The sequence below is a fragment of the Erythrolamprus reginae genome, chromosome 6 (assembly GCF_031021105.1).
Source record: "Erythrolamprus reginae isolate rEryReg1 chromosome 6, rEryReg1.hap1, whole genome shotgun sequence".
In the NCBI taxonomy this organism is placed as follows: domain Eukaryota; kingdom Metazoa; phylum Chordata; class Lepidosauria; order Squamata; family Dipsadidae; genus Erythrolamprus; species Erythrolamprus reginae.
This window is the reverse complement of record NC_091955.1, coordinates 95,959,712-95,969,126: the sequence shown is the minus strand read 5'-3', so window position 1 is coordinate 95,969,126 and position 9,415 is coordinate 95,959,712.

Below are 9,415 nucleotides of genomic sequence, written 5' to 3'. Positions count from 1 at the left end.
AGGGAAAGGGAAAAGAGAGAGAAAGAAGTGAGGAAGGAAGAGAGAGACAGAAAGAAGAGAAAGAGAAAGAGAAAAGAAAGAAGAAAAACAAAGGAAAAAGAGAAAGAAAGAAAGAAAGAAGAGAGAAAAAGAGAGACAATCCTAGGTTTAGAAATCTTAGAACTACGTCAACGACCTAAGCCCAGCCCATAAAATCATCTGCTGCAACGTCCTTCCTGTCAACGACTATTTCAGCTCTAACCACAACAACACACGAGCACACAACAGATACAAACTTAAAGTAAACTGCTCTAAACTCGACTACAGGAAAAACGACTTTACTAACCGAGTCGTTGATGCCTGGAACTCACTACCAGACTCTGTAGTATCATCAGCTCAACCCCAAAACTTTACCCTTAGATTGTCCACCGTTGACCTCTCCCAATTCCTAAGAGGTCAGTAAGGGGCGTGCATAAGTGCACCAGCCTGCCTTCCTTCCCCTGTCCTCATGTTTCTCTTTTACTAGTATCGTGTATATAAATATTATATCTTTGTATACCACCAACAAAGTAAATAAAATAAATAAATAAATAAAAGGGTCAGTTTCCACTCTGAACTTTTCAACCCCGCCATCCCTGGCCTGCTTTTGTGCCGCGGGAAACCCAATGCCTGTTGTGGTTTTTTCCACCCAACAGCAAACCCACAACTCTGGTTTTGACAAGGTAGGCGATGCCTTCCTTTGGCTGCGTGGGATGCCAGCTGCATAGCTAGAGGTATAACAAGCAGGAAGAGGGAGATTATGATCCGCTGTATAGAGCACTGGGGAGACCCCATTGGGAATATTATGCTCAGTTCTGGAGACCTCACCTACAAAAAGAGATTGACAAAATTGAAGGGGTCCAAAGACGGGCCTACAAGAATGGTGGAAGGTCTTAAGCATCAAACGTATCAGGAAAGACTTCATGGACTCCATCTGTCTAGTCTGGAGGACAGAAGGAAAAGGGGGGACATGATTGAAACATTTAAATATGTTAAAGGGTTAAATAAGGTCCAGGAGGGAAGTGTTTTTATAGGAAAGTGAACACAAGAACAAGGGGACACAATCTGAAGTTAGTTGGGGGAAAGATCAAAAGCAACATGAGAAAATATTATTTTACTGAAAGAGTAGTAGATGCTTGGAACAAACTTCCAACAGACGTGGTTGGTCAATCCTCAGTCACTGAATGTAAACATGCCTGGGAGAAACATAGATCCATCCTAAGATAAAATACAGGAAATAGTATAAGGGCAGACTAGATGGACCCAGGAGGTCTTTTTCTGCCATCAATCTATAGAATATCTGGAGGCTGAACTTTCATAAACAACACACCCACGCATACACACACACACACCGTTTTCCGAAATGTTTCATCTATAGAATATCTGGAGGCTGAACTTTCATAAACAACACACCCACGCATACACACACACACACCGTTTTTCCGAAATGTTTCATGTTTAGACAACACCGCGGCATTTTCCAGGCCTGTCTGCCAGCGTCCCAAAAGGTTTAGAAAACATCTGGAAATGTGCCCTTTTCAGAGATGTTTGAACTAGGCGCACGAGGCAGAGGGCTCGGAATGGAAACAACAAAAAAACACAAGGCAACCACATCAAAGTTGGGTTTGTCAGTGTGGAAAGTTGCCCTCCGGTGCTCAAGTATTCCTGGCGAATTATCCTGGGAAAAACAAGAGGAGAGGGGAGGGCTAACCTGAGCCAGATGTGTCCAAACTTTGCCCCCTTTTTTTGAGAGGTTGGTTCACTGGTTAAAATAAATGTAATGTAGGGTGTGATTGGACTGTATGATTGTGTATTACATTAGGGTTTTTAGTTGTTTTTAAATTATTAGATTTGTGCTACATGTTTATATTTGTATCTACTCTGGGAGCCGCCCCAAGTCTTTGTAGAGGGGCGGCATACAAATCTAATTAATAATAATAATAATAATAATAATAATAATAATAAGAAGAAGAAGAAGAAGAAGAAGAACAACAACAACAACAACAAAACAATAGTAATAGTAACAGTAACAGTAACAACAACAACAACAACAACAACAAGCAACAACAACAACAACCTTTGAAAGTGTTCGGAAACTTCAGATCGTGCAGAATGCAGCTGCGAGAGCAGTCATGGGCTTACCCAGGTATGCCCATGTTTCACCATCACTCCGCAGCTGCATTGGCTGCCGATCAGTTTCCGGTCACAATTCAAAGTGTTGGTTATGACCTTTAAAGCCCTTCATGGCACTGGACCAGAATATCTCCGAGACCGCCTTCTGCCGCACGAATCCCAGCGACCGATTAGGTCCCACAGAGTGGGCCTCCTCCGGGTCCCGTCAACTAAACAATGCCGGTTGGCGGGCCCCAGGGGGAGAGCCTTCTCTGTGGCGGCACCGGCTCTCTGGAACCAACTCCCCCGGAGATCAGGACTGCCCCTACTCTTCCTGCCTTCCGTAAACTCCTCAAAACCCACCTTTGCCGTCAGGCATGGGGAAACTAAACATCTTCCCCTGGGCACGTTGAATTTATATATGGTATGCTTGTGTGTGTGTGTATGTTAGGATAGGGTTTTTCTTAAATTTATAATATTTTAATTAATTGGATTAATGTATTGGATTGTCTTTTCACTTGTTGTGAGCCACCCCGAGTTTTCGGAGAGGGGCGGCATACAAATCCAAATAATAATAATAAAATAATAATAATAATAATAATAATAATAATATGGGAAAAGTGGAGAAATTCAAGCCGGACGGCATTTTCGGGTTATAAACAAGTGGCCCTCGACTTACGACTTGAATTGAGCCCGAACGTTCTGTGGCTAAGCGGGACCATCGTAAAGGGAGTTTTCTTGCTGCCTTGGTTAAGTGAATCTCAGCAATTTGGTAAGTTAGTCGCACCGTCGTTAAGCGAATCCAGATTCTCGTTGACTTGGTCGCAAAAGAGGAATCACGTGACTCTGAGGATGGCACAACATGTCATGTGGGAGTCAGTGGCCAAGCATCTGAATTTTGATCCTGTGACCATGGAGGCAGGAGCGGGTTGCTACCAGAACGGGCCACATCATAGCTCCATAAGCGAAAATGGAGCTTTGTGTGCAGCTCTGTGTCACCGGCGTGCACACATGCGCACCCGAGCGAGATTTTGCTTCTGCACATGCGCAGGAAGCAAAATCTCATGAGGGGATGCGCAGGCGAGAGAGATTTTGCCAGTTTTTTTGCTTCTGCGCATGGGCAGGAAGCAAAATCCCATGAGAGGATGCGCGTGTGAGAGAGATTTTGCTGATTTTTTGCTTCTGCACATGCGCAGGAAGCAAAATCCCATGAGAGGATGCGCGTGTGAGAGAGATTTTGCTGATTTTTTGCTTCTGCGCATGCACAGGAAGTAAAATCTCGTGACGGGATGCGTGTATGAGAGAGATTTTGCTGATACTTGCTTCTGCGCATGCACAGGAAGCAAAATCCCGTGAGGGGATGCGCATGTGAGAGAAATTTCACTGAGTTTTTGCTTCTGCACATCCACAGGAAGCCAAATCTCATGAAGGGGTGCCCATGTGTGTGTGAGAGAGAGATTATATAGACATAGCTTATACAGCGATTAGCAAAGACACCGGGAAGCGAGACCTTGGAAGAATCACAGTTTTTATTGTTCCACGATCAAAGGTGTGGCAGGATTGCAAAGACACACCCCAGGGAAACCCGAAGACCAGACCTTCTTTAACATGTGTCATCGTTTGGAGGAAAACCACACAACCCTCCACGAATGGCTCCATTGTGAAGTCAAAGTGGAGTCATCCTTCCAGTTTGCCGCCCACTCACGGCTGAGCTCGGCTGAGGATCCTTAGGGTCGTAAACAGGAACCAACATGTACGTGAAGAGTTTTGTGAGGTTGCACAATTCTATCCTGAATGTTTTTGAGGGAATGTTTGCATCCAAGGGATGACAACTCAGGTGGTTGGATAACAACCAGGTGGCATCTTTGTGGGTTTAACACATTTTGCACCACTAGACACAACAAGGTGGTTTGAAGGTGGTTTTAGAGAGCTTGCGGTTCGAAACGCTGCGGAAACCAGAGGCTTAAAGATTTAGGTGAAACCTCCCATCCTTCCACCTCTCACAATACTAGACAACGCAGGATCAACAGTGGAGACCTTCCAATTTCTAGGTTCTATCTTATCTCAAGACCTAAAATGGGCACCTACCTGCATTCACTTTTGGTCGCCACAATTTATTTGTTTGTTTGTTTGTTTGTTTATTATCTATCTATCTATCTATCTATTGACAAAATTGAAGGGGTCCAAAGACGGGCTACAAGAATGGTGGAAGATCTTAAGCACAAAACTGATCAGGAAAGACTTAATGAACTCAATCTGTATAGTCTGGAGGACAGAAGGAAAAGGGGGGACATGATCGAAACATTTAAATAAGTTAAGGGGTTAAATAAGGTTCAGGATGGAAGTGTTTTTAATAGGAAAGTGAACACAAGAACAAGGGGACACAATCTGAAGTTAGTTGGGGGAAAGATCAAAAGCAACGTGAGAAAATATTATTTCACTGAAAGTGTAATAGATCCTTGGAACAAACTTCCAGCAGACATGGTTGGTAAATCCACAGTCACTGAATTTAAACATGCCTGGGATAAACATATATCCATTGTAAGATAAAATACAAGAAATAGTATAAGGGCGGACTAGATGGACCATGAGGTCTTTTTCTGCCATCAGTCTTCTATGTTTCTATGTTTCTATGTTTCTATCTATCTATGATTTGATTTGATTTGATTTGATTTGATTTGACTGAGACTCGGAGCGGCTCACAACAACAAAATAGTACAAATCCAATATTTAAAAACAATTTAAAACCCTTAATATAAAAAACAATCATATATCTCATACAAACCATACATAAAGCGGAAACGGCCCAGGGGAATCAATTCCCCCATGCCTGATGGCAGAGGTGGGTTTTAAGGAGTTTGCGGAAGGCAAGGAGGGTGGGGGCAGTCCTAATCTCCGGGGGGAGTTGGTTCCAGAGGGTCGGGGCCACCACAGAGAAGGCTTTTTCCCTGGGTCCTGCCAAACGACAGTCCTGCCAAACGACATTGTTTAGTTGACGGGACCCGGAGAAGGCTGACTCTGTGGGACCTAACTGGTCGCTGGGATTTGTGCAGCAGAAGGCGGACCCAGAAATATTCTGGTCCGATGCCATGACGGGCTTTATAGATCATAACCAACACTTTGAATTGTGAACGGAAACTGATCGGCAACCAATGCAGACTGCAATGCAAAAAGGATGTTGAGACTCTAGAAAGAGTGCAGAGAAGAGCAACACATTAATTAGAACAATTAACCAGTGGAACAGCTTGCCTCCAGAAGTGGTGAATGCTCCAACACTGGAAGTTATTAAGCAGATGTTGGATAACCATTTGTCTGAAGTAGTGTAGGGCTTCCTGCCCAAGCAGAGGGTTGGACTAGAGCAGTGTTTCCCAACCTTGGCGACTTGGAGATATTTGGACTTCAACTCCCAGAATCCCCCACCCAGAAAATGCTGTCTGGGGAATTCTGGGAGTTGAAGTCCAAATATCTCCAAGTTGCCAAGGTTGGGAAACACTGGACTAGACTAGAGGACCTCCAAGGTCCCTTCCAACTCTGTTGTTATTATTATTATAAGTAACATCAAAAAGTCATCAAAAAAGCACCACAAAGAATGTTCTTTCTGAATGTTCTTTTTTTAAGAAAAACAATAATTTTCCCCCCTTCTGTGCATGCACAGAAACCGAGTTTCCACTTTTTTATTTTATTTGATTTTATTCATTTGTCCAATACACAAATACATAGGAAGAAAAATAGACAAGTGGTAATATATATGGGTAAAAGTGGACTTAGAGGAGAGGATATATGACAGAAAGAAAATATATATGATAAGTGAAAGAAAGGAAAGACAATTGGACAGGGGACGAAAGGCACACCAGTGCACTTATGTACGCCCCTTACTGGCCTCTTAGGAACCTGGAGAGGTCAATCGTGGAGAATCTAAGGGAGAAATGTTGGGGTTTAGGGGTTGACACAATAGAGTCCAGTAATGAGTTCCACGCTTCAATAACTCGATTGTTGAAATCATATTTTTTACAGTCAAGTTTGGAGCGGTTCGTATTAAGTTTGAATCCGTTGCGTGCTCTTGTGTTGTTGCGGTTGAAGCTGAAGTAGTCATTGACCGGTAGGACGTTGCAGCTAATGCTCTTGTGGGCAATACTCAAATTGTGTTTTAGGCACCGTAGTTCTAGGCTTTCTAGGCCAGGATTGTTAGTCTATTTTTGTAGGATATTCTATTTCGAGTGGAGGAGTGAAGGGCTCTTCTGGTGAAATATCTTTGGACATTTTCAAGGGTGTTGATGTCTGAGATGTGGTATGGGTTCCAGACAGATGAGCTGTATTCAAGGATGGGTCTGGCAAAAGTTTTGTAGGCTCTTGTGAGTAGTGTGAGATTGCCTGAGCAGAAGCTGCGTAGGATCAGGTTGACAACTCTAGAAGCTTGAGGAGAAACCGGAATTCCCAAAGGATAAACAAAGCTGTGGTTGGAGAAGGAGGAATGGTCTGAGCGGTGGTTGCTTCATTTTGTCAAGAATTGTGTCATTTTTTTTACCTCTTTGTGTGGGGGGGGAGAAGTTGCGATGAGCTGCCCTCACAAATCGCAGCTTTTGTGCGATGACCTCATGGCTTCCCAGGATTTTTGTGTGTTACTTGACGTTTAAAGGGCAAGCAGCTGCCTTTTGATTTTTTTTTAATTTTTTTTTTAAATCAGTTCTAAAGTTTAGCTGAACTTTAAAGTTCAGTTTGCTTTCATTCGTGGTTTCGCACAGGGGTCTCCAACCTTGGCGACTTTAAGACTTGTGGACTTCAACTTCCAGAATTCCCCAGCCGAAATGCTTTAAGATGGGTGGACTTCAACTCCCAGAATTCCTCAGGCAGCGTGATTTAAGATGGGTGGACTTCAACTCCCAGAATTCCCCAGGCAGCGTGATTTAAGATGGGTGGGACTTCAACTCCCAGAATTCCTCAGGCAGCGTGATTTAAGATGGGTGGACTTCAACTCCCAGAATTCCTCAGGCAGCGTGATTTAAGATGGGTGGACTTCAACTCCAGAATTCCCCAGGCAGCGTGATTTAAGATGGGTGGACTTCAACTCCCAGAATTCCCCAGGCAGCGTGATTTAAGATGGGTGGACTTCAACTCCAGAATTCCCAGGCAGCGTGATTAAGATGGGTGGACTTCAACTCCCAGAATTCCCCAGGCAGCGTGATTTAAGATGGGTGGACTTCAACTCCCAGAATTCCCCAGGCAGCGTGATTTAAGATGGGTGGACTTCAACTCCAGAATTCCTCAGGCAGCGTGATTTAAGATGGGTGGACTTCAACTCCCAGAATTCCTCAGGCAGCGTGATTTAAGATGGGTGGACTTCAACTCCCAGAATTCCCCAGGCAGCGTGATTTAAGATGGGTGGACTTCAACTCCCAGAATTCCCCAGGCAGCGTGATTTAAGATGGGTGGACTTCAACTCCCAGAATTCCCCAGGCAGCGTGATTTAAGATGGGTGGACTTCAACTCCCAGAATTCCTCAGGCAGCGTGATTTAAGATGGGTGGACTTCAACTCCCAGAATTCCTCAGGCAGCGTGATTTAAGATGGGTGGACTTCAACTCCCAGAATTCCCCAGGCAGCGTGATTTAAGATGGGTGGACTTCAACTCCCAGAATTCCCCAGGCAGCGTGATTTAAGATGGGTGGACTTCAACTCCCAGAATTCCTCAGGCAGCGTGATTTAAGATGGGTGGACTTCAACTCCCAGAATTCCTCAGGCAGCGTGATTTAAGATGGGTGGACTTCAACTCCCAGAATTCCTCAGGCAGCGTGATTTAAGATGGGTGGACTTCAACTCCCAGAATTCCTCAGGCAGCGTGTTTTAAGATGGGTGGACTTCAACTCCCAGAATTCCTCAGGCAGCGTGATTTAAGATGGGTGGACTTCAACTCCCAGAATTCCCCAGGCAGCGTGATTTAAGATGGGTGGACTTCAACTCCCAGAATTCCTCAGGCAGCGTGATTTAAGATGGGTGGACTTCAACTCCCAGAATTCCTCAGGCAGCGTGATTTAAGATGGGTGGACTTCAACTCCCAGAATTCCCCAGGCAGCGTGATTTAAGATGGGTGGACTTCAACTCCCAGAATTCCTCAGGCAGCGTGATTTAAGATGTGTGGACTTCAACTCCCAGAATTCTTTAACAGAGGCAAACTTCCATTCCAGAATTTCCCATCCAAAGTGCTTTAAGAATGTGGACTTCAACTCCCAGCATTCCCTAGCTGGAATAGTTTAAGAGTCCCATGCTGGGGAATGCTGGGAGTTAAAGTCCATCTGTCTGAAAGCTGCCAAGGCTGAGAAATACCACTCCCTGCCTCCTGTGTCTCTGACAGGCCCCTAAACCCACGATTGGGGACAGGAAATTCCTCTTGCAACCATTTTCTGAGGTCCAAGGGAAGCGCCTTGCAGACAAATTTCCCAGAATTCCCTGGGAAGTCACTGCCAATGCCTTCCAAAATGGCTCCCTGCTAAAAACTTTACTGCCACGCTGTGGGTGTGGCTTATTTTGGGGGTTTGGCTTGATGGCCATGTAACCGGGTAGGAGTGGCTTGCTGGCCATGTGACCAGGTGGGAGTGGCTTGACAATCATGTGACCAGGGGGTGGCTTAAGTGTCATGTGACTGGGTGGGAGTGGCTTACCGGCCAAGATAAGTTTTCAAATACAGTAGAACCCCGACTTACGAGACTAATTGGTTCCGGAAGGAGGCTCGTAAGTCAGAACGCTCGTATGACGAAACATTGTTTCCCATAGGAAACAATGTAAAGTCAATTAATCCGTGCAACAACAAAAAAAACCGCTGCCGCCGAACGCGGAAGTTAGCGTTCAGAGACAGCTGCGAAGCGGCGCGCGTGTTTTAAAACGTCAGAGCCCCCCAGGCTGGCTGCCACGTTTTAAAACACGCGCGCCGCTTTGCAGCTGTCTTCTGAAACCGAACGCGGAAGTTAGCGTTCCGGCTTCAGAAGACAGCTGCGAAGTGGCGCGCGTGTTTTAAAACGTCAGAGCCGGCCTGGGGGGCTTGCCAGCACCCCCCCCCCAGCACCCCAGGCCGGCTGCAACCTTTTAAAACACGCGGGATACGAGCGCCAAGGAGCTGTCTCCTGAAGCCGAGACAGCTCCTTGGCGCTCGTATCCCGAATGTGAGCTCGGGAGGCGAACAAAAATGTCGCTCCCCTCCCAGCTCTTATCTCGAGTAGCTCGTAAGTAGAGCTGCTCATATGTCGAGGTTCCACTGTAAGTGCTTGGACTCTTTTTCAGTCAATCAAGTCCCA